The following is a 13959-nucleotide window of genomic DNA, read 5'->3' as shown; positions in this document are numbered from 1 at the left end:
TGTGTGTTTCGTTTGTGTTTTTGCCAGGGAGCTGTATTTTGTTTTTTGTTGTTGTTGTACTGTATTTTGTTTTTTTTTTGTTGTTGTTGCCTTTAATAATTTCCTCCCTAAGGATGATTGTCATTGTGTTTGATAGTCTGCTTTCTCTTAGTATTTGCAAGGTATGACTCTCCCCAGCCATTTGGATTTAATCTTGTGCTCTATATGTCTTTTAAATGTTTTTAAATGTAGTCTGATAATCTTCAGTTTTTTAACTGGAACATTTATTCCACTTATACTTAATGTAACTGCTGATATATTTGGATTTATTTCTACATTATTTTGTGCTCTCTATTTGCTCCACCTTTCCCCTGCTTTTTCTTTTCTTTTTTTTTTAAGTTTTTTTTTTTTTTTTTTTTTTTTTTTTTTTTTTAGAGGCATGTTTTTATTTATTTATTTATTTGTTTGTTTGGTTTTTTTTGTTTATACATGCACTGGGTACAGTCAGAAGCGCGGGAGGGTGAGAGAATTCACCAGAGCCAGAGCGGGGAGCAGAGCAGGCAGAAAGACCGAAGTACACTGCTGAGGGGAGCAGCGGGCAGCAGGAGAGGTCTGCGCGCCATGTGGGACCCTCCTCCGGTGGCCGGGGAGCAGCCGGGGATCGAACCGGCGCCGCAGAGGCCGCGGGCAGCTTCGCAACCCAGCGCTCAACCGCTGCGCCACCGGGGAGGCCCAACTTTTCTTTTTTTTTTACTCTCCCTTCTTGCCATTTTTGGATTAATGAACTATGTCTGACCATTCAGAACTGCTCCTTCAATTAGTGTGAAAGGTATGTTTTGTTTCTTTTCTTTCGATAGTTAACCTAGAAATTATGACAACATGTATTCAAACATTGTAGTAACTAACATTAATCAATAGTGCCATCCTCCACCTAGACCATACAAGGGGCTGAGAACACTTTAAATCCACTTAACCTCTGACTTCCATGTTGGTGTTTTCATATTTAAAATTTTTTCTTTAAATTCCACATAACACTATTATTACAGCTTAAAGTAGTCAATGTTTATTTAGTCTTGCTGTATAGTAAGCAGTTTCTGTGTTCTTCACTTATTTACATACTTCAGTTCCTTGGCCTGGGGTCACTTTCTCTCCCTTTAGCATTGCCAGTTAGGGAGGCGCTGTTAGTGGCATTTTTTCTTCTTCTTCTTTTTATATATAAGAACTTTAATTTTACTTTAATCTTGTAGACATTTTCTCTGTCTACAAAATTTTAGGTCGGTGGTTTTTTGTTTTTTTTTTTAAAAAGATTTATTTGTTTATTTATACAAGCACTGGGTACAGTCAGAAGCGCAGGAGGGTGAGAGAATTCACCAGAGCCAGAGCGGGGAACAGAACAGGCAGATCAATGAAATACACTGCTGAGGGGAGAAGTGGGTGGCAGGAGAGTTCTGCACGCCATGTGGGACCCTCGCCCACTGGCCAGGGATTGAACCGGCTCTGTAGAGGCTGCGGGCAGCTTCGCAGCCCAGCACTCAACCTCTGAGCCACCGGGAAGGCCCTCAGTGGTTATTTTTAATCAACACCTGCTAACATATTCTACCATCTCCCAGCTCCCACTGCTCCTGTCGAAAGTCAGCAGCAAATCTGGATTCTCCTTTTTGTAACCTGATTGTAACCTGTTTTTCCCCTGCCTCTGGCAGCTTTAAAGAATCTTTTCTATGACATTAGTGTTCTCCAGTTTCTAGATTTTGATGAATGTGTGCTTGTGAATTTTATTAATTTAACCTTCATGGGATTTTTTGAGCTTCTTAAAATGATGGATCAATATTTTTCTTCAAGTCTGAAAATTCTTAGTCAGTATGTCTTAAATGACTGCATCAGCCCAATTCTCACTCTTTTCCTTCTGAAACTGATTTCATGTATATAAGATCTTTTAATTTTATTTCCTATACCTCTTCTCTTTCACATTCCCCACCTCTTTTTCTATGTTTACTATACTCATCTATTTCCCTGATTCTCTCATCAGTTGTCTTATCTGCTGTTATACACATCTATTGAGGTTTACTTCAATTATTATGTTTTCATGTCCAGATATAATATTTTCTTCTTTTTAGAAACTATTAAGCTCCCTTCCTGCCTCATTTTCCTGTTCACTGCAGATATTATCTACCTTGCCTTTTTACTTCTTTCAAATAGTAAGCATCATTATATTATATTTTATATTTTATAATTCCAACATCTGAAATCTTGTAAATCTGTTTCTGACAACTATTGTTTCTGCTGGTTCTTATTCCTGGAGCCTTATTTCCTTGGTTATTTTTATCTGAGTTATTAATTTTCCTTGGAAATTTATTTTTGGTAATTCTTTGAGGTCTGGGATAAAAAGATCTGTGTTTGCTTCTGCCAGGTGCCTTAAAGGCATTACCAGACCAAGACTACTTTGAATTAAGTTCATGGCTATGTTTATTCTGATCATTCCAGAGATGTAGATTTGAGTTGCAAATCCCTTTTCATGAGTGGCTCTTTCCCCCTCTGCTCTGCTCAAAAACAAGAGAACTTTTCCTATAGTTCCTAGGTGTGGAAGGGGGTAAGGCCATCTTCCTCTGGTTCACACTTACCCTGAGATCTCTGTTGGGAGTCCCGCCTTCATGAATTAGGAAGTCCTATTAGATTCCCCAGGTTTTACTGTCCTGGGTTTTATCTCTAAAACTTTCAATGTCAAAACTTCAGCTCAAGTTTGAAGGCTAAGCATGCCCAGGGACACAAGTAGCTTCAGTTCCTGCTTTCACTTAGCCTTGGCCTTATGGCTTTCAACTATCATGTCAGCTTTCTAATGCTTTTAAGAAAATTTTTATTCATCATTTCTATTTTTTTCTGCCATAAGGGTTGTTCTAAATAATCCAAACTGCCATATTACTGGAAATAGAAATATATCCTGTGCTTTTCCCACAAGTTTCTCAATTGGAAAAACCAAAACTGGAAGTGGTATAGTCCAATTCATTGAGTGTTGGGGGTGATGGGGTGGTGGCCTTTAGGCAAAAGTCCTACTGAAGGTAGTGGGGTTGCCTTACCCACTGAGCATGAGCCTTGCCTGTGTACCTGGGCAGGTACATGCTAACTTGTCTGTGTTCTCCAGGAAGGATTGTCTTGACTCTCACTGTTTTACAAGATCCTTTAAGCAGAAGGATGACATGGTCAGATGTCAATCCATAAAGAAGGCCACGGGTGACTGTGTAGAGAGGTATTGGAGATAGAGCAGATCTGGGCAGAGCAGTTCCCAGGTGTTGCAGTAGACAGGGAAGGAGATAATGGCAGCTTGGACTGGGGCCAGGGAGGGGAGAGATGTGGAAGACTGATCAATATTAGGAGGTGGGGCCTCCCTGGTGGAGTAAGGGGTTAAGACGCAGCCTATGAAGCTGTCCGCAGCCACTGAAGCATAAGTCCCATCCCCAGCCAGGGAGCAACACACATGGCGCAGCAGACCTCTCCTGTCTCACCCACTGCTCCCCTCAGCAGTGTATTTCAGTTGCTCCAGCTGTTCTGTTCCCCGCTCTGTCTCTGGTGAATCCTCTCACCCCCCACACCTCTGGCTTACACACCAGTTCTTGTATGCATAAGTAAATCTTTAAAAGAAATTAGGAGGTGGCATTAACAAGCATGCAGCTATTGGCATTATCACTCCAGATGGCAGATTTTAAGAGGTGTAGCTCTTCTTAAGGTTCAGTTGGCATGAATGGCTGGGAGGCAACTGAATTCCAAAAAATGAGTCCTGTGACCACCCTGGAAATTGTGGCCTGGTGAGAGATGATTGTGAGACCCTTTGGGTAAGGGATTCAAAGCCCTTCCTTAAACAGCATGTCTGATTGACAAACACAAAGGTGGTAAGGGGCCCGGGTGTCCCACCCTCCCCAGTGAGGAGGGACCTCTCTGTATTATGACTCCCCTGAACATAGTCATCTTGTTTATAGGGTAACCTCCCAACCTCAGTTAAAGAGGATTACAAAAAGGAAGCAAGAGGAGGCAAAAATAAAGAATAGCCTCAGATAATAGAAGAAGGACAAAGACTAATAAAAGATAAATTAGCATGAATTTGGAGGCTGAGGACTGGGCTTAGGTCTCTAAGTTTCCAGAATGCAGGAGGAAGCAGAAATGAAAGCTGTTCACCAGGCTGCTGGGGGAGAGGGTACTGCCACCCACCAACACCCCAGGCCAGACTGTCCATATTAGTCACTCTACTTATAAGGAAATCCAGTTGCAGGCTGCAGCCTCAGAAGTACCCCAGAACAGCCTTCTCCAGCTTTTCACTGTCTTCCTGAACATCCTTCCTTCCGCTCCTTACGACGCAGGTGTTTATCCCAGCTCCCACCCCCACCCTCAGCATGGAGTTGCCAAGATACTGCTCAATGTATGTGTGAGGGGCAAAGATAACAAAAATGACAATTCTATTTCTCTCAGTGCTGACTAGGTGCCATCAATTCATTTGCACAAATTCATTTAATCCTCATGACCTGGGATTAATCCATTAGCCCAGTTTATAGACGGGCAAACTGAGGCTGAGAGCACTGAAACAACCTGTCCAAGGTCACCCGGGGGGGAGGAGCCAAGCTGAGATTTAGACTCAGGAATTCTATCTCCAACAGGGCGAGGTTCATCATTCTGCTATGAGGGAGTAACCCTGTACCCCACAGCCCAATGGGTGGAGGTATGTTTTGAGGAGAAGGTTACCTCGAGGTGCATGGAATGAGGCACCATAGTGCATATCAAAGGCATGGATGGGGTGACCTTACCTCATTGTTGGAGGGTGGGGATCCATTCATCCAAGGTGTTGGTTCATCCCTGTGGGTCTCCTCTGCACTGGTACTGGGCCAAACAGAATCTTCTACGACCAGAGAGTGGTCCCTTTAGGACAAAGCCAAGAAAGAAACAGTCAAGGGGCTGGTATCCTCTGGAAAAGGTGGAAATTTACCAGTGGGGATGGAACCTCAGACCCAGAGGACCAGACACTCTTTTAGGAGGCCCTGCCCCATCCAGTCCATTCCTCTCACCAGCTTCATCCCCGGGGTCTTCTGAGACACAGTCCTGATGGAGTGGCCCCACAGCTCTGAGTCCTTAGCAACTCCCAGCACTTGGGACGTGTCCAGATCAACTTCTATGGCCCTATTCTCCATCCAGCCTCTCCTCAGGGCTCCACCAGACCCAGCACTGTCTGGATGGCTAGGGCCCCCTCATTAGGACTAATAGGACCCCACAGTTGTGTCTCAGTCCTGGTCAGCAGATCAAATCCTGGTTCTTGCCAGACCAAGTTCCCTCTGTTTAAGGGCAAATGTCTGGCTGTGCCTGCTGCTTCCACTTGTAATCATCCCCTGTGAACCCAGGAGGACACTTCTGCTCCATCCTGTATGGATGTGGGCCTGGCCACTGGCTCCTGCAGACAGAGCTAGTGCTTTGCTTTTCCATGAATTCTCCTTTCTGCCTTCGCTAGATGGTCACAACTTCCTCCCTTTCTGAGTGGACTCACTCTCTTTCTGGGCTCCCTGGGTGGGGTGCTGCAGGGTCTCCAAATAGTAGTCCCCTAAGAGGGTCCATCCCTTCCCCTCTCCTTGCTAGTCCTCTCATTTATAACCTTTGACCTGGTGAGGCCTGCAAGGTCATGCCAACCCTGGCTTTGGGGCCCTCTCTTTAGGGAGAACAGATGAAAACCAGGCAAGGAACTCTGGAAAAGAGCATGGTGGGCTGTGGAAACTAAGTCTGGTATTGGCATGCATTCAGCAAACAGTGCTCCATGCCAGGTAGTCAGTGGACATTGGGTGGGAACCAGCAGATGAGGGCTTTCCCCTACTGGAGCATATGGCATAGGGGAGGGGCTGAGGGGCTGCTGAGACACTGAACAATCACAAGCAGGATGCAGACACTTGGGGGCTGGGACCACATCACTCCTTCCTGAGCCTCAGTCCTTCATCTGTAAAATGGGAACACTATTGCCCATCTCCCAGAGCAGGTGGGATGATCGAAGGACACACCACACAGAAAATCTCCCACATGCTGAGCTGCAGCATTTTCCAAAACTAAGGGTTGAGTTGCAAGAATGGGTTTTCAAAAAAGTTGGTGAGTCATGAATACTTTGTTTTACAAAAATATAAATAAATAGAAACATTATATGAACCATATGTAATAATGGTATTATTTTGTAAAACTTCTACTTTAGGGCTGAGTATGTATATGATGGGTCCTGTAGAAAAATATTCTATTTTACCACAAGTCAGCCACCAAGAAGTTTGAAGGTCATTGACCTAATGGTTTAGAACAGGACTTTAGAGTCACCCAGATTTAGTTCAAATTCCAGTTCCACCACTTATCACACTTGTGACACGGACACGTCCCCTCCCCTCAGAGTCCCCCCAGCTGCTGTGAAGACTGATGAAACAGAGCTTGTGAGCAAGCTGCTCGTGTTATTACTGATTGTGTTATATATAGCAGGACCCCAAGTGGCAGCTAATTGTCTCTGACCTAAAAACATGACAAGTAATATGAAGATATTATTGTTGTTGCTGGATTTTTCTCTATCAATAGTGTACCAGGCACCAACCTTATTTAATCCTCACAGCAGCTATGAGGTAAATTCTATCACTATTCCCATTGTACAGCTGAGCAAACTGAGGTAATGGAAGGTTGAAATTCAGAGTCCACTCACAGTTGAAGCACCCAAGCTCAGACTCCTGCCCAGCACTGGTAGCATCCGTGCTCTGATTCGGGGCTTCCTTTAGCCTCAAGGACTCCAGTGACTCCATTTTTGAGCTTTCTGGGCTAACCTTAGCTGCTGGCCCAAATTCCCCACTGTACCGCCCACTGCTGCCCTGGACTGATGGCTCCGCCCCAGTTTCCTGAGGGCACTAGCCTTCCTCTTGCTTTCCACACCCCAGCTGTTTCTTAGAACTTCTGCCCCTCCAGTTTCCCAGGGCTGCCCTGAGTGCTGGTGGCAGTCAGTGGGGTTCTGGGGAAGCCTGGTCTTTGAGGCTGGGGCCAGGCCTGTGGCCCATGGCCCTGCCAGCCTCTGCTCCAACCCTATGTGATCAGTAGGATGGGACTCAGTTCCTGGCAATCTCCAGGACTAAGAAAGCACCTCAAAAGGGGGTTGTCCCCCTGGCATCCCAACTCTTGCGATGAACCCCCACCCGGAAGTGGAGAGCCAGTGCAAAGGCCCTAGGGGAGACCCGAGGTGCCCACACGCTGAAGCGGGAGCACAGACGCCTACCAGTGCAGTGTCAGCCACAGGCTCTCGCCACATCCATCATCCAGTCCTTAAGACATATTAAAATGGATTTAAAAAGACATTTTGCATTTTCTCTCCTTAACACCCACATTATTGCCACACATCGGCTTTTGTTTTAATTAAAATCGGTTTTGAAATCCTCCATGAAACTTCAGTGGGATTGTTAAAGGCGGCAATTTCCTTATCGGCAGTGCGTCCCCACAACATACTGTAATAGTTATTTTGCAACAAAGCACAAGTCTTATTAATTTAGCTCAATCAAATCAGCACCACGTTAATTTATGGGGCTGTAAAAATCTGGCAGTGCTGCTCTAGATCAAGGAACTTAGGGCAGGCAAGACACCAAGTGGGATGTTTATTTTGTACAATGGTCCCTAACTGCATTTCTGTGATTTAAAAGCTTTCCGAGGCGTGCGATGATAATATTACATGCATATAGAATTGTGTGTTTGCTATGCCTCATTACTCCCCACAGAGACCCAAAATCATTTGGTATTCAACTCCTACCTAAAATATTTCCTTTTACATACAAATATTTTTTCTGCTTTAAATGGCTTCTCTATGTTAAATTTTTTTTTCCGGGGCTGTGAAGCAAAATCGCTTCCTATGTGGGATTCTATTTTAGTGCAGTATTGATCTTTAGTGGTGGTGACGAAGTGGGTAGTTGGCTTTTCCCCTTCTTTTCTTCTGGCCAATCCCTCCAAATGTGAAGCAGGTGAAGGTTTCCTTGGGGTTGATTTGCACATTTGCCCTTATTCCCCGCCCTTTCAGATTCCTGCTTCCTGGTTTACTTTTACTGATGAGTTCTGCAGCAGCTAGAAATGCTTCTCTCTCACTCACATCTTAATAACAAAGCTTCGCAATAATGATCGTAATGATTTACCAGGAGATGCAGCTCAGTAGCCAGTGAAAGACTGGAAAGGCAGTGTGGGTGGGCAGTGAGGAGATGGAGGGTGAGAGAGAGCAAGGGACCTGCCCACAGTCACACAGCAAAGGGCCGTGGAGTCTGGGACTCAGCTGGATCCTCTGAGCCCTCATTTTCTCATTATTAGAATGAGGACCGTAAGAATTGGAGGGAAGTCATTCATATGAATGGCCTAGCACGAGACTAGGCATAGAGTGAGTCCCCAGTCATGTTAGATGTAGATATCAAGGCTAGACCCGGTTTTCCAAGCACCTGACTCTGAATTGCAAAGCTGACCACATTCAGGTGCAAGCAAGGGCAACCGACATTCAAATGCTTACCCTGGGGAGCTGCTGTCAGGGTACAAAATGCTTGCCACTGCCCAGGAGGGGGGCATGCCTGCTCTGGGGACAGACTGGGCACTGAAACAGGATGTATTTATTAACTAATGGCCTCAAGACAACCTCTCTCAAGACAGAGAGGCATAAAACCCCATTTAATGGATGAAAAAAACCAAGGCTAGCAAAAGTTTCAATGACTGCTATGATGTCGGACAGCTGACAGCAGAAGGGTGATTCTAACTCCAGGACTATGGAATCCTTGCCAGTGTCCCTTCTAGTACACTGGCACCTCTGATGCCCTGGCCAGTCTGCAGGAGCCTAGGGAGATGGTGACTGAGGTTTGGGTAAAAAGTGTGTTTCCTGTTGGTGGTATAAGCAGTTGATGTGATGGCAATGGGGGTGTGGGGGGTCAGAAGGCACCCCTTGCTCCCTTCGTGACTCTGGCTACATCTTAGAGAGAGCTGTCCTCTAAGTTAAGTCTTGTCTTTTCCCCATATATGTATTTATTTGTGGTGGCTTTGCCACACCATACGCAACCCACACTATCATTGAACATCCTTCTCCACGCTGTTGTTGAGAATGAAGTTCTGGTTAGTCTGGAGAGCAGGAAAGCTCTCAGTTCTTGCCAAGGACTTTGTGTTGGGCATGGAGATTCTGATGTGTGACTCCCAGATGCCACCCCATCTCTAGTTACAATGCCATGGCACACACTAACTTCAGAGGCAGTCCACACCATTGTCGGACCAAGGTCTTGTTTCAAATCCACCATTTCTTGTGTGGAACCCAAACCACCATCTTCAGTTAAGCATTGTCACATCATAAAGAGTGGCCAGGCATCCTTTCTGATCTGCCTGTGAGGGTGGGTGTGACAGGTAGATCAAGCACCAGCTCAAAGTCATATAGGTTAGTTGAGGCCAAAGCTATGTCTCCAAGGATCTCAGCAAGCAAGTGCCATCTCCTAGCAAGGTGGAGAAGCAGAGATGAATTTATTGGCCATGAAAGGCCGGGGAAGGGGTGCTCAGGGCCTAGGGCAGAGGTGTTTGTTGCGGTGCTTGGCCTGGAGGTCTCCAGAGAGGAAAGGAGCCAGAAAGTCACAGTCAAGGCGCTCAGTTTTAAGCAAATCCAAACCCTTGGCTAAGCTCCAGAAAAAGACCATTAAAATGGGACGGTGTGGTGTAAGCTGAGGGAGTCTGCTGGATGAAGTTTCAGACGAGGCTCATGTCTATGCAATGACATCGAGACCAAAAGCTTCAATTTTGACTTACTTTGTCAAGTACTTTTAGAAACCGTGTGCCCAGCAAGGGGTGGGGGGGTGGGGGGCTGGGGGGGGAGGGTTTGAAAGGAAAAGGAAGCAGAAAGCATTCTCAATACAGGCCCTGTCCTCATAGAGCATGCCAATGGCCACAAGTCCGCAGGCTCAGAGTCCACCCTTTGTCCTGGTGAGAGAGTTAGTCCCCAGTTCCTGCCATATTTGGTGTCTCTTTATTGGAGTGTGTGCTGCCTTGGGCGGCTGGGTCCAGGAGGAAATGGAAATGTTCACAGAGGAGGCTGTTCTTTGGACGTCCCAGTTCAGTCTCTGCAAGCAGGAACATGGCTGGACTGCGCTCAAAGACATCAGTTAGGACAGAAAAAAGGCCAGGCAGCCACATGGTTGTTTCCAAAATGGCTCCTCTCAGACAAAGCCACAGCCAGTCACAGAGTGCCTGTGTGTGACGAGGAGGAGGCCCTCTCTTGGGGCAGACACATACCCTGGGGCCCAAACTGCCACATGGATCCCAGGATGGGCTGCAGCCTTCACAGCCCCCCAGGGTCAGGCACTCCTGTATAGGGATCAACCTGTACCCCTGTAGTCAGTGGCTCTGCCCCAGATCCCAACAGCACAGCCAAAGCCCCCAGACCCTATTCAGTCATTTTTTGGTGAAAGAATCCAGGCCTAAATCTGCCCTAGATAGATGGATCACCCCAGGTCTAAGCCAAGACTCCCCCCATCAAAGATGAAGGCGGCTGTGGTCTAACACGCCCCCCTACACAATCAACTTCTCAGAAACATCACCCCATCCATGACCTCCTCCGTCGCTCACCAGTGCCTTCATGGAGAGACGGGGAGTCATGGCAGGGGGTGGGGGACAGACCCCCAAAAGCCCTCTCCTCAGTCCTTGATAAGCCTTCTCTCTTCTTGCTGCTCTTTAAGAAGGCTTTCCAAAGAAGAGGAACCTTCCGTGGTAGCAGATGGCGGATAAGTAGGAATGGTAAATAGTTTTAATTACTGCATAATGTAAGTGAGACAATAAAGGGGAGACAGTGGAAGCAAGCTGCTGCCGCCGAGGCCCTGAAACTGTTGTGGGGCCCAATTTGTCTGACATGTGCTGTTCTCAGTCTTGGGAGGGCTTTAAAGAGAACGCTGAAAATATTAATTGCCCGCCTCACTGGCCCATCCATCTTCACAACCGAGTAACACGCTTTTTTAATTTCAGGGGAATCGTTTTCAAATGGGAATCATGCAAATGAGTATTTTAGCTATTCATTTGTTTTACTGCGAGCGCTTTGTGAGCAAATGGCCTACAGCTTGCAATGAATTAAAAGACATGGGCACTGGAGACCGATTTTTAATACAAAGTCTTGACTCGGAGACGACCCCGACCAGCAGCACAGAAAATGTTGGCATAGCAACTTTGGGCATTTTCATGCAAATTGGCTTCTATATAGATGATACGAATGCAATGTTTTCCTTCAACTAATCATCATAAAATTAGTTTCACTATATTTAAATGCCTCCACTTAATGCATTATATCCATATGCATGAAATTGCCTCCGCTAATGCAGTACATAAAATGCCAAAGATACAATGAATAGCCAAATTGCAAGCAGTTATGTTATCTCCATAAAAACGACTCCCCTCCCCCTTCTTTTTTTTTTTTTTGAGTGTGGGTGTTATTGAATGTGTGGGTGCCAAAGGCATCTATCACAAATTGCTATTAACACACAGACACACACACACACAGACACACACACACACAGAGATCCAAAGTCCTCTTCAGTTAAGTAACGTTAAGGTTGTAGCACACTCTAACAAAAGCCGGGCAAGAACTGGACAGGCTGCTCCCACCCGTGCTGGCCAACCTCTCCTCACACAGCCAGAGTTTGCAGCCAAAGAGCACTTGCTTGGCCTCAGAGTTAGCTCCAACAGGGGGTGGTTTCAAACACACATGCCTAGTACTCACTGAATTGGGAGGCCCAAGAAGGATATGTCTGCAGTAATCTTGGGATCAAGAAACCAAGTGGAAATCTCTAAAGGTTGTTGGTGAGAACAGTCCCCAGAGACTGGACCCGGCAGCCTAGAGAGAAGAAAACTATGGAGGAACTTGATGGAAAGTCAGTAACTGAGAGGACTGGAGAGGAAGGAAGCCAATGTCTACAGGAGCCCTGCTTTCTGGGTACAAAGACTGGCACAGCATGCCTTCCACCACATGTCATCTTCACAACTGCGAAAGCATCAATGTGATCATTGCTGGTCTTGTGGACTATGAAGTGATTCTCAAAGAAATCAAGGAACATGTTCAAGGTCATATACCAGTAGGCAGCAGAGGAAGGACTTAACTAAGGTCTCTTCTGATGTTAAAGCCACACTTCCTCTGTGCCAGGTTGCCCCCTGCAGGTGACATTGAGTAATGGCAGGAATGGCCAAGAGTTGCTCAGCCTCCAGCAAGGTAGGGGCTGTCAGGGTAGGACATAAACGCTTCCTGAGTCTTTCCTTCAACATTCAGGTTTGATTCTCCTTTTATAACTGGTGAGTCCTCAAAATGGATCCCCAATTCCCCCAGGGTAAAAAAGATTAAGTTTCACAGGAATAGAGAACAGAGTTCCCCAACTCACTACCTAGGCCTCAACTTCCTCCACAGTTATAGGAGTTCTTCTGCCCCAGCCTTGGCGGATTTGAAATTTGGCCCACTGACAGTATTTGTGTCCAGACTGGGGGTTGTAAGGGAGAGAAACAAGGGATGAGACTGGAAAAATGCAAGCCCTTCCTTTCCACCTGCAGATGGAGTCGCACCTGGGGAGCTCTCCAATTCTCATTCCTTGGAGAACTTCCTATTTCACTTAACTAGGGGTGGCATTTCCTCAAAAAAAAAAAAAAAAAAGGCATGAGATAGTATGTATGCTGTTTCTCAAAAAATTACAAATAGAATTACCATTTAGTCCAGCAATTTCACTTCTGGGTATACACCAAAAAGAAGTGAAAGCAGGAACTAGAACAGATAGGTGTCCACTGGCTTCACAGCAGCATTATTTACAACAGCTAAGAGATAGGCGATATTGAAGTGTTCACTGAGGGATGGCTGGATAAACAAAATGTGGTTAACACATTCAGTGGACTATTATTCAGTCCTAAAAAGGAAGGAAATTCTGCCATGTGTTACAACATAGATGAAGTTTGAAGACATTATGCAAAGTAAAATAAATCAGTAACAAAAAACAAACACTAAGATTCCACTTATAGGAGGTACCTAGAATAGTCAGATTCCTAGAGCAGAAAGTAGAACAGTGATTGCCAGGGGCTGAGGAGAGGGGGCAGGGGAGTTCACATTTAATAGGTCAGTTTTAATTTGGGAAGATGAGAGTTCAGGAGATGAGGGAGGTGATGGATGCACTACAGTATGAATCTGCTTCCTGCTGCTCAACTGGACACTTAGAAATGGTTAGGGTGATAACATGCTATGTTCCATATATTTTACTACAATTAAAAATTTAAAAATAAAGATTGCATTTGGTGGGAAGGTATCTTCCCTAAGACCCCAAGCATGTCACAGAACTCAAGGGACAAACTCTCTGGGCAGCATGCTGCAGAGGTGAGAACTTCTGATCCCTCAGGCTTGTTCACCTCTAGTCAATCTTCTCTGCTTTCAATACAGGCTTGTTGAATTAAATTAACTGGTAAAGTGAGAGACCCCTGATAGTGACAGGATTAGTGGAGGTCTAAGAGATAGGCCAGTAAATCCTTCACCCTCCTGAAGGTGGTCCATTTTCATTTCCTTCTAATTTTCATCCTCTTTATCTTTACCTTGTCTGGACAACCCCCTCCCATCTATCCCCAAAATACCAATAATCCTATTAAATTTCTGCCTTTTGGCCTTGTTTATGCTTCCGTGTCTTTACAAATACTAAAGCAAGTTGGTGCACTCTTGCAAATTGGATGATTTAGCCTATGCTCTTTATCCTTATCAAGGCTAGGCCCAAACATAGGTCCTGTGAGTCCAATAGGAACCACCAGGTGGCATGTTGTAGAAAACCCAACCTATGTCCATTATGGCAAATGCCCCCTCTGGTGGATGCACTGAGATTTGCAGGCACAGTGCATATGGGCAATTTAGTAAGACTTCAGGGAACACATCCGTATTAAAAAACCACCCCCTTTCAGTGACTGCAATGGCTCATGAAGGTGCACCACAGCTCATGCTGCTGTCAT

The sequence above is a fragment of the Talpa europaea genome (genome assembly GCF_964194135.1).
Source record: "Talpa europaea genome assembly, chromosome: 8".
Classification (NCBI taxonomy): domain Eukaryota; kingdom Metazoa; phylum Chordata; class Mammalia; order Eulipotyphla; family Talpidae; genus Talpa; species Talpa europaea.
This window is presented reverse-complemented; position numbering follows the sequence as displayed.